The sequence below is a fragment of the Oncorhynchus nerka genome, linkage group LG12 (assembly GCF_034236695.1).
Source record: "Oncorhynchus nerka isolate Pitt River linkage group LG12, Oner_Uvic_2.0, whole genome shotgun sequence".
NCBI classification, from domain to species: Eukaryota; Metazoa; Chordata; class Actinopteri; order Salmoniformes; family Salmonidae; genus Oncorhynchus; species Oncorhynchus nerka.
In genome coordinates, this window is record NC_088407.1 from 12,764,248 (window position 1) to 12,775,544 (window position 11,297).

The 11,297-nt window shown below is 47.5% G+C and overlaps 1 protein-coding gene across 2 annotated transcripts in view; it reads right to left on the reverse strand.

Annotated features, from left to right (window-relative positions):
• hspa12b (heat shock protein 12B) overlaps positions 1–1,619 on the reverse strand; it is a 70,359-nt gene extending 68,740 nt beyond the window's left edge. The window contains exon 1 of one of the 2 annotated variants that reach the window (XM_065025243.1): positions 1,095–1,617. The gene's annotated coding sequence lies outside the window, so the exon portion shown is untranslated. Of the gene's footprint in view, positions 1–1,094 lie in introns of both variants that reach the window. The other variant, XM_065025244.1, reaches the window with a different exon arrangement.
• Positions 1,620–11,297: the final 9,678 nt, after the last annotated feature.

Sequence of the window (11,297 nt, forward strand, 5' to 3'; positions counted from 1 at the left end):
ATCCCCCCACCCCCCATCCCCCGCCCTTCAAACCACACCTCCTATCCCCCCCACCCCCCATCCCCCGCCCTTCAAACCACACCTCCTATCCCCCTACCCCCCATCCCCCCATCCCCCGCCCTTCAAACCACACCTCCTATCCCCCCCCATCCCCCCGCCCCTTCAAACCACATCTCCTACCGCCCCCACCCCCTCCCCTCCACACTGGGGACGTCCAATAAAAATAAAGTGATATAGATCGACCGTTCCAGACTCCTGACCCCTGACCTTTAACCTTTGACCCCAGACAGGTGTAGCTCAGATAAAACGAGTGACCCCTTGACCAACTCTGCACCAAAATTTCACCTCCTTCTCACTGAAATACAGACCTGTTGTCCTATCCCTGTCTTCCTCTGTTAACCATAGACCTGTTGTCCTATCCCTGTCTTCCTCTGTTAACCATAGACCTGTTGTCCTATCCCTGTCTTCCTCTGTTAACCATAGACCTGTTGTCCTATCCCTGTCTTCCTCTCTTAACCATAGACCTGTTGTCCTATCCCTGTCTTCCTCTGTTAACCATAGACCTGTTGTCCTATCCCTGTCTTCCTCTGTTAACCATAGACCTGTTGTCCTATCCCTGTCTTCCTCTGTTAACCATACTGTTGTCCTATCCCTGTCTTCCTCTGTTAACCATAGACCTGTTGTCCTATCCCTGTCTTCCTCTGTTAACCATAGACCTGTTGTCCTATCCCTGTCTTCCTCTGTTAACCATAGACCTGTTGTCCTATCCCTGTCTTCCTCTGTTAACCATAGACCTGTTGTCCTATCCCTGTCTTCCTCTGTTAACCATAGACCTGTTGTCCTATCCCTGTCTTCCTCTGTTAACCATAGACCTGTTGTCCTATCCCTGTCTTCCTCTGTTAACCATAGACCTGTTGTCCTATCCCTGTCATAGGGGCACATGCTGACTTTTTTTTACAGCTTTTTTGTATGTATCCACATGTATCCACACAAAACAACATGCAGAAAACATGAATGAACTCAATGCCAGTAAAAAGAGAATTCCCAATTGAAACCCCAGCAGCATATATCCTAAAACCTATCCTCAAACTCACCTGTCTTTTCCTGAAACAATGTTCCTGCCCTTGTTCTTCACTGGAGCAGAACTAAGGAGAGACAGAGAGAGGAGAGGATGCTTCTGCTGCAGGGATCAGGAATCACTGGGAATGTTCAACCTCTCAGATGGAACCGAACGTCGGCAGAATTCCAAGAGCAGAATTCCAAGAGCAGAATTCCAAGAGCAGAATTCCAAAAAAGAACCGACAATAGAAATAGGAGGGTAAAATAGTTAAACAAAGACTTTGGAAAAGTCCAATGGAGCCGGAGGGGGGACTTTCCTGAAAAAACTATGGAACGATCCCAAATATTCCCAAATCTTTGCCTGGAGCGTTCCTCTGCTGTGTCCGCAGCCCGGCAGTCAGTCTTTCAACTGGCCTGGAATGTCAGAGAAGAAAGAAGTTATACACACACACACACACACGGATATACACACACACACACACGGATATACACACACACACACGCGGATATACACACACACACACGGATATACACACACACACACGGATATACACACACACACACGGAAAACAGGGAAAACATTTGTACAACATGGGGGATGTGGGGAGCTTACCTCATTTAGAATATGATCTGTGTGTGTATGAGAGAGAGAGAGAGAGGGCGGGGAAAGAGAGAGAGGGAGAGAGAGAGAGAGAGAGAGAGAGAGAGAGAGGGCGGGGAAAGAGAGGGAGGGGGAGAGAGAGAGAGAGAGAGAGAGAGAGAGGGAGAGAGGGAGAGAGAGAGGGAGAGAGGAGAGAGAGAGAGAGAGAGACAGAGAGAGAGAGAGAGACAGAGAGAGGAGAGAGAGGAGAGAGAGAGAGGGAGAGAGAGAGAGAGAGAGAGGGAGAGAGAGAGAGAGAGAGAGAGAGAGAGAGAGAGAGAGAGAGAGAGAGAGAGAGAGAGAGAGAGAGAGAGAGAGAGAGAGGGAGAGAGAGAGAGAGAGAGGGAGAGGGAGAGGGAGAGAGAGAGAGAGAGAGAGAGAGAGAGAGAGAGGGAGAGAGGAGAGGGAGAGAGAGAGAGAGAGAGAGAGAGAGAGGGAGAGAGGGAGAGAGAGAGAGAGGGAGGAGGGAGAGAGGGAGGGAGAGAGGGAGAGAGAGGGAGAGAGAGAGAGAGACAGAGAGAGAGAGAGGGCGGGGAAAGAGAGAGAGGGAGAGGGAGGGGAAAGAGAGAGAGGGAGAGGGAGTTTGTGTGTGTGTGTGTGTGTTTTACCATTCTTGTGGATACCAGAGGTCCCCATAAGAATAGTAAATGAACAAAAATGTGATCAACTGGGGACTTTTTGTTTGTCCCCACAAGGTCACAGGCTCTTTCTAAGGGGGTTGGGTTTAAGGTTAGAATTAGTGTCATAGGGTTAGAATTGCGTTAAGGGTTAGGTTTAGGGTTAGGAACTAGGGTAAGGGTTAGGGTTAGGAATTAGGGTTAGGTTTAGGGTTAAGGTTAGGTTTAGGAACTAGGGTTAGGTTTATGGTTAGGAACTAGGGTAAGGGTTAGGGTTAGGAATTAGGGTTAGGTTTAGGGTTAAGGTTAGGTTTAGGAACTAGGGTTAGGTTTATGGTTAGGAACTAGGGTTAGGTTTAGGGTTAGGAACTAGGGTTAGGTTTAGGGTTAGGAGCTAGGGTTAGGTTTATGGTTAGGAACTAGGGTTAGGTTTAGGGTTAGGAGCTAGGGTTAGGTTTAGGGTTAGGAGCTAGGGTTAGGTTTAGGGTTAGGTTTAGGGTTAGGTTTAGGGTTAAGGTTAGGTTTAGGAACTAGGGTTAGGTTTATGGTTAGGAACTAGGGTTAGGGTTAGGAGTTAGGATTAGGTTTATGGTTAGGGTTAGGAGCTAGGGTTAGGTTTATGGTTAGGGTTAGGAGCTAGGGTTAGGTTTATGGTTAGGATTAGGAGCGAGGATTAGGTTTATGGTTAGGGTTAGGAGCTAGGGTTAGGTTTATGGTTAGGGTTAGGAGCTCGGGTTAGGTTCAGGGTTAGGGTTAGGAGCTAGGGTTAGGTTTATGGTTAGGGTTAGGAGCTAGGGTTAGGTTTATGGTTAGGGTTAGGAGCTAGGGTTAGGTTTATGGTTAGGGTTAGGAGCTAGGATTAGGTTTATGGTTAGGGCTAGGAGCTCGGGTTAGGTTCAGGGTTAGGGTTAGGGGTTGGGGAATATAGGATTTTGAATGGGTTAAGGGTTAGTGTGCCCACAAGGTTAGCTGTACAAGACTGTGTGTGTGAGAGAGAGTTGGTGGAGTGTTCTTGGAGTGGCAGTACACACTGATTAAGTCATCTCGCCCCTTTCCTTCTCTCCTCTCTCTTCCTCCTTCCTTCTCTCCTCCCTCCCTTCCTTCTCTCCTCTCTCTTCCTCCTTCCTTCTCTCCTCTCTCTCTTCCTCCCTCCCTTCCTTCTCTCCTCTCTTTTCCTCCTTCCTTCTCTCCTCTCTCTCTTCCTCCCTTCCTTCTCTGCTCTCTCTCTCTTCCTCCTTCTTTCTCTCCTATCTCTCTTCCTCCCTCCCTTCCTTCTCTCCTCTCTCTCTTCCTCCCTCCCTTCCTTCTCTCCTCTCTCTTCCTCCTTCCTTCTCTCCTCTCTCTCTTCCTCCTTCTTTCTCCCCCTCTCTGTTTTAGTCCCCTTGCTTCTTATTTCATCTTGTGCTCTTGCCCTCTCCCTCCCTCACTTTCTCTCTCTCTTTCTTTGAGTCCCTGCTTTTCAAGAAAAACATTTAAAAGGTTCCCTGTTGTGGGTTACCAGCTTTCAAAGATAAATGTAAGAGAGAGAGTGCGAGAGAGAGAGTGAGAGTGAGAGAGAAAGAGAGAGAGAGAGAGAAGGAGAGACAGAGACAAAGAGAGACAGAGAGAGAGAGAGAGTAAGAGAGACAGAGACAGAGAGAGAGAAAGAGGGACAGAGACAGAGAGAGAGAGAGTAAGAGAGACAGAGAGAGAGAGAGAGTAAGAGAGAGAGATTAAGAGAGACAGAGAGAGAGACAGAGAGAGAGAGAGAGAGAGAGAGAGAGTGAGCGAGAGAGACAGAGAGACAGAGACAGAGATACAGAAAGAGAGAGAGAGAGAGAGTAAGAGAGACAGAGACAGAGAGAGAGAGAGAGAGAGACAGAGAGAGAGAGAGAGAGAGAGAGAGAGAGAGAGAGAGATACTATGTTCTCAATCTCTACAACTAAAATTATAACTTTTATTACATTAGGCTGAAATGTGTTTTATGTTTTAGTACTTTAGTGTTGTTGATGCTGTACTTGCCGTAAATCTTTTCAACCTTTTCTGAAAATCTGCTAGTATTTTAAGTGTGTGTGTGTGTGTGTTTTGCTCTTGGGGATTTGATCTTACACTACAGGGATCAGATTTCTTCCCACCGGGGACATGATTGAAAGCATACATCAACCCCCTGCTCTCTACACACACACACACACACACACACACACACGCACACACGCACACACGCACACACACTCCAAGTCCTGTCATATTTTCAAATCAAATTAGCTGTGAGGGGAGTCTGGAAGTCATTAGGGCAGCATCCCAAATAGCCCCCTATTCCTTACTTAGTGAACTAATTCTGACCAGGGTCCATAGGGAATAGGTCGGCATTTGAGATTCAGGCTATATGGCAATCAAGGAGAGGGCCCCATATGGATTCGATTCTAGTTCTCTACCCTCCATCACTCTCATTTCCTTTCCTCTTCTTGTTCTCTCACTCCGATTGGTAGCCTAGCATTCCAGCTCTCTCTATCGCTCTCTTTCCATCTCTCCATCTCTCTCTCTCTTTCCATCTCTCTCTCTCCATCTCTATCTTTCCATCTCTCTCTCTCCATGTCTCTCTTTCCATCTCTCTCTCTCCATCTCTATATCTCCATCTCTCTCTCCATCTCTCTATCTCTCTCCATCTCTCTCTCTCTATATCTATCTCTCTCTATCTCTCTCCATCTCTCTCTCTCTATATCTATCTCTCTATATCTCTCTCCATCTCTCTCTCTCTATATCTCTCTCTCCATCTCTATCTCTCCATCTCTCTCCATCTCTCTCTCTCTATATCTCTCTCCATCTCTCTCTCTCTCCATCTCTATCTCTCCATCTCTATCTCTCCATCTCTCTCTCTCCATCTCTATCTCTCTATATCTCTCTCTCCATCTCTCTCTCTCCATCTCTCTCTCTCTATATCTCTCTCTCCATCTCTCCATCTCTCCATCTCGATCTCTCTATATCTCTCTCCATCTCTCTCTATATCTCTCTCTCCATCTCTATCTCTCCATGTCTCTCTCTCCATCTCTCCATCTCTATCTCTCCATCTCTCTCTCTCTCCATCTCTCTCTATCTCTCTCTCTCCATCTCTCTCCATCTCTCCCTCCATCTCTCCATCTCTCTCTCCATCTCTCTCTCCATCTCTCCATCTCTATCTCTCCATCTCTCTCTCTCCATCTCTATCTCTCCATCTCTCTCTCTCTCCATCTCTATCTCTCCATCTCTATCTCTCAATCTCTGTCTCTCCATCTCTCTCTCTCCATCTCTCCATCTCTATCTTTCCATCTCTATCTCTCCATCTCTCTCTCTCCATCTCTATCTCTCCATATGTCTCTCTCCATCTCTCTCTCTCTCTCTCCATCTCTCTCTCCATCTCTCCATCTCTCTCTCTCCATCTCTCTCTCCATCTCTATCTCTCCATCTCTCTCTCTCCATCTCTATCTCTCCATCTCTCTCTCCATCTCTCCCTCCATCTCTCTCTCCATCTCTCTCTCATCTCTCCATCTCTCTCTCCATCTCTCTCTCTCCATCTCTCTCCTTCCATCTCTCCATCTCTCTCTCTCCATCTCTCTCTATCTCTCTCTCCATCTCTCCATCTCTCTCTCTCCATCTCTCCCTCCATCTCTCCATCTCTCTCCCTCCATCTCTCTCCCTCCATCTCTCCATCTCTCTCTCTCCATCTCTCTCTCCATCTCCCCATCTCTCTCTCCATCTCTCCATCTCTCTCTCTCCATCTCTCTCTCCATCTCTCTCTCTCCATCTCTCCCTCCATCTCTCCATCTCTCTCTCCATCTCTCTCTCATCTCTCCATCTCTCTCTCTCCATCTCTCTCTCCATCTCTCTCTCTCCATCTCTCTCCCTCCATCTCTCCAATCTCTCTCTCTCCATCTCTATCTCTCCATCTCTCTCTCTCTCCATCTCTATCTCTCCATCTCTATCTCTCAATCTCTGTCTCTCCATCTCTCTCTCTCCATCTCTCCATCTCTATCTTTCCATCTCTATCTCTCCATCTCTCTCTCCATCTCTATCTCTCCATATGTCTCTCTCCATCTCTCTCTCTCTCCATCTCTCTCTCCATCTCTCCATCTCTCTCTCTCCATCTCTCTCTCCATCTCTATCTCTCCATCTCTCTCTCTCCATCTCTATCTCTCCATCTCTCTCTCCATCTCTCCCTCCATCTCTCCATCTCTCTCTCCATCTCTCTCTCATCTCTCCATCTCTCTCTCCATCTCTCTCTCTCCATCTCTCTCCCTCCATCTCTCCATCTCTCTCTCTCCATCTCTCTCTATCTCTCTCTCCATCTCTCCATCTCTCTCTCTCCATCTCTCCCTCCATCTCTCCATCTCTCTCCCTCCATCTCTCCATCTCTCTCTCTCCATCTCTCTCTCCATCTCCCCATCTCTCTCTCCATCTCTCCATCTCTCTCTCTCCATCTCTCTCTCCATCTCTCTCTCTCCATCTCTCCATCTCTCTCTCTCCATCTCTCCATCTCCATCTCTCTCTCCATCTCTCCCTCCATCTCTCCATCTCTCTCTCCATCTCTCTCTCATCTCTCCATCTCTCTCTCCATTTCTCTCTCTCCATCTCTCTCTCCATCTCTCTCTCTCCATCTCTCTCCCTCCATCTCTCCATCTCTCTCACTCCATCTCTCTCTCTCCATCTATCTCTCTCTCCATCTCTCCATCTCTCTCTCTCCATCTCTCCCTCCATCTCTCCATCTCTCTCCCTCCATCTCTCCCTCCATCTCTCCATCTCTCTCTCTCCATCTCTCTCTCCATCTCCCCATCTCTCTCTCCATCTCTCCATCTCTCTCTCTCCATCTCTCTCTCTCCATCTCTCTCTCCATCTCTCTCTCTCCATCTCTCCATCTCTCTCTCTCCATCTCTCTCTCTCCATCTCTCTCTCTCCATCTCTCTCTCTCCATATCTCTCTCCATCTCTCCCTCCATCTCTCCATCTCTCTCTCTCCACTACACTCCCTTTTTTATTTCCAGTCTTCTTCTTTGGTTCTTGAAGGTCTGGACATAATGCATACATTGTACAATAAAGTTACAACAAAAACTATTTCCTTGTTCATCTACCTCTCTCTTTATGGACCAATGAATGGCTTTGTTCCTCTACCTCTCTCTTTATGGATCAATGAATGGCTTTGTTCCTCTACCTCTCTTTTTATGGACCAATGAATGGCTTTGTTCCTCTACCTCTCTCTTTATGGACCAATGAATGGCTGTGTTCCTCTACCTCTCTCTTTATGGACCAATGAATGGCTTTGTTCCTCTACCTCTCTCTTTATGGACCAATGAATGGCTTTCTCAGGACGACAGGTTGTGTGACTGAACCAGGCATGTTGGGATTAGAACAAGACTATTTGGTTTGAGGGCCTCCCGGGTGGCGCAGTGGTTAAGGGCGCTGTACTGCAGCGCCAGCTGTGCCACCAGAGACTCTGGGTTCGCGCCCAGGCTCTGTCGTAACCGGCCGCGACCGGGAGGTCCGTGGGGCGACGCACAATTGGCCTAGCGTTGTCCGGGTTAGGGAGGGGTTGGCCGGTAGGGATAACCTTGTCTCGTCGCGCACCAGTGACTCCTGTGGCGGGCCGGGCGCAGTGCGCGCTAAACCAGGTGCACAGTGTTTCCTCCGACACATTGGTGCGGCTGGCTTCCGGGTTGGATGGCGCTGTGTTTAAAGATTTACAGTATCATTGCTGAGGGCAAGGAGGGCTTGTGATTTAGTGGAACCAACAAAAAAAAGAAGAAGAAGAAGAGTGGGTAAACTGATTGCATTTTCAATGCATTTTTCCACAAAACTGTCACGCAATAGTAAAAAAGGTGTGTAAACTGTGTTTACCTTAACAACCCAGCCTGGCCCATTCAATCCCCCTAACAACCCAGCCTGCCCCATCCAATCCCCCTAACAACCCAGCCTGGCCCATTCAATCCCCCTAACAACCCAGCCTGCCCCATCCAATCCCCCTAACAACCCAGCCTGGCCCATTCAATCCCCCTAACAACCCAGCCTGCCCCATCCAATCCCCTAACAACCCAGCCTGGCCCATTCAATCCCCTAACAACCCAGCCTGCCCCATCCAATCCCCCTAACAACCCAGCCTGGCCCACCCAAGCCCCCTAACAACCCAGCCTGGCCCATCCAAGCCCCCTAACAACCCAGCCTGGCCCATCCAAGCCCCCTAACAACCCAGCCTGGCCCATCCAAGCCCCCTAACAACCCAGCCTGGCCCATTCAAGCCCCCTAACAACCCAGCCTGCCCCATCCAAGCCCCCTAACAACCCAGCCTGGCCCATTCAAGCCCCCTAACAACCCAGCCTGGCCCATTCAAGCCCCCTAACAACCCAGCCTGGCCCATCCAAGCCCCCTAGCAACCCTTCACTACACCACTGGAGACAAGGACACGGCTAGACACCTGGACAAATACACACACACCACCTGGTGAGGGGAGGACGGCTCATAGTAACGGCCGGAAGGGAGTGAATGGAATAGCATGGAAACCATGGAAACCATGTGTGTGACGTGTTTGATACCATTCCATTGATTCCGTTCCAGCCATTGCTATCTACATTTAAAAAATAAATAAATAAATGTAACCTTTATTTAACTAGGCAAGTCAGTTAAGAACAAATTCTTATGTACAATGACAGCCTAGGAACAGTGGGTTAATTGCCTTGTTCAGGGGCAGAATGACAGATTTTTACCTCGTCAGCTCGGGGATTCGATCCAGCAACCTTTTGGTTCCTGGACCAACGCACTAGGCTACCTGCTGCCCCAATGTAGTCTGGGTACCAGTCGACAGGAGTGGCAAATTAGCTAAAGAAGACTGGTATCCCTCCCTAATTAAGGTGACACCAGCCACGTGGAACAGACACTCTTAGGGTGTGTCTTGGTACAGATGTCCAGCATTGTCCTTGTCCCCTGTAACATTCTTTGTCTTCTTCTGATGAGGAGTAAGAGAGGTCGGACCAATTTGCAGCGTGGTAAGTGTCCATTTTAATAAGACAAACTGAACACTACAAAAATACAAAACAACAAAGTGAAACAAACACGGGAAATAAACACCCACAACTCAAAAGTGAAACCAGGCTACCTAAGTATGGTTCTCAATCAGGGACAACGATAAACAGCTGCCTCTGATTCAGAACCATACCAGGCCAAACACAGAAATCCCAAAACATAGAAAAAGGAACATAGACAACCCACCCAACTCACGCCCTGACCATACTAAAACAAAGACATAATAAAAGAACTAAGGTCAGAACGTGACATCCCCTCAGCGAGACACGAAGTGATTGGTCAGGTGACAGGGAGGAACCCTGGGACATTCCTTGTGGACGCTTCATCGTTATCTCTGGAATTCTGGTATCCTGGACAGACACACCCCTCAACATCCCAACCCTGTCTCCTTCCCCTCACACACACACAGCCATGTTTTCATTACTTCTCAGGACTTTTTGGGAAGTAAAAATGTATTCCCATTCAAAATCCTATTTTCCCAAAACCCTAACTATAACCCTAACCTTAACCCCAAACCCTGAACATAACACTTAAACCTAAAATAGCATTTTTACTTTTCAGGACATGCTAAATGTCCTGACCTTTGAGAACACATAAGTCCACACACACACACACAATAATTGCCCCCATTCAAATATTTTGCCAATTCAGTCTAGTGACCATGACAGCTCTTTGAAATTTCTGTTTACTGTGTGTGTAAGCGTGTTTTTTGGTTTAGTGCTGTTGTGTTTTGAGTGCTGTTGTGTTTTGAGTTTTTAATCAAGTTTGCACAAATAGAAGGAGTGCTTTGACTCTCACTACCTGTGTGTGTATTAATGTGTGGCTTCCTTTCCACGTGTGTGTGTGTTGTATAAACAAGTGTGTGTGCCTTTCCTGTAGCCATGGGTCCCCACCCCAGGTAGTGTTGGTGAGTTTGAAGCCCCCCCCGCCAACAAACCACTGCCCTCTAACAGAGAGCCCGACGGAGTCTAGAGAGAGAGAATAAAGGAGAGAGAATAAAGGAGAGAGGGATACAGATTATGAGTAACAGACTGCAAGTGTTTTATGTGAGGTCAACAGAGTCTGTATAATCTCACACCGACACACACACTCTTGGGAACATCTGGCGCTCTACAACTTTACTACTCGTTTTATTGTCTCTCACACACATCTCTCTCTCCCTCTCTCTCTCTCCCTCTCTCTCTCTCTCTCTCTCTCTCTCCCTCTCTCTCTCTCCCTCTCTCCCTCTCTCTCTCTCTCTCTCCTCTCTCTCTCTCTCTCTCTCTCTCCTCTCTTTTCTCTCTCTCTCCCTCTCTCTCTCTCTCCCTCTCTCTCTCTCTCTCTCTCTCCCTCTCTCTCTCTCTCTCTCTCTCTCCTCTCTTTCTCCCTCTCTCTCTCTCTCTCTCTCTCTCTCTCTCTCTCTCTCTCTCTCTCTCTCTCTCTCTCTTTCTCTCTGGCATGAGAAACATATGTTTACATTGCCAAAGCAAGTGAAATAGATCATAAACAAAAGTGAAATAAACAATACAAAATTAACAGTAAACATTACACAAGTTTCAAAGGAATGGAGACATATCAAATGCCATATTGTGGCTCTGTGTTAAAACAATGTGCAGATAGTTAAAAAGGTTAAAGGTCAAAAGGGAAAATGAAAACATAAACAAACATGGGTTGTATTTACAATTATGTTTGTCCCTTTTCGTGTGGCAACAGATCACACATCTTGCTGCTGTGATGGCACACTGTGGAATTTCACCCAGTAGATATGGGAGTTTATCAAAATTGGGTTTGTTTTCAAATTATTTGTGGGTCTGTGTAATCTGAGGGAAATATGTGTCTCTAATATGGTCATACATTTGACAGGAGGTTAGGAAGTGCAGCTCAGTTTCCACCTCATTTTGTGGGCAGTGAGCACATAGCCTGTCTTCTCTTGAGAGACAGTTCTGCCTACAGCGGCCTCTCTCAATAGCAAGGCTGAGT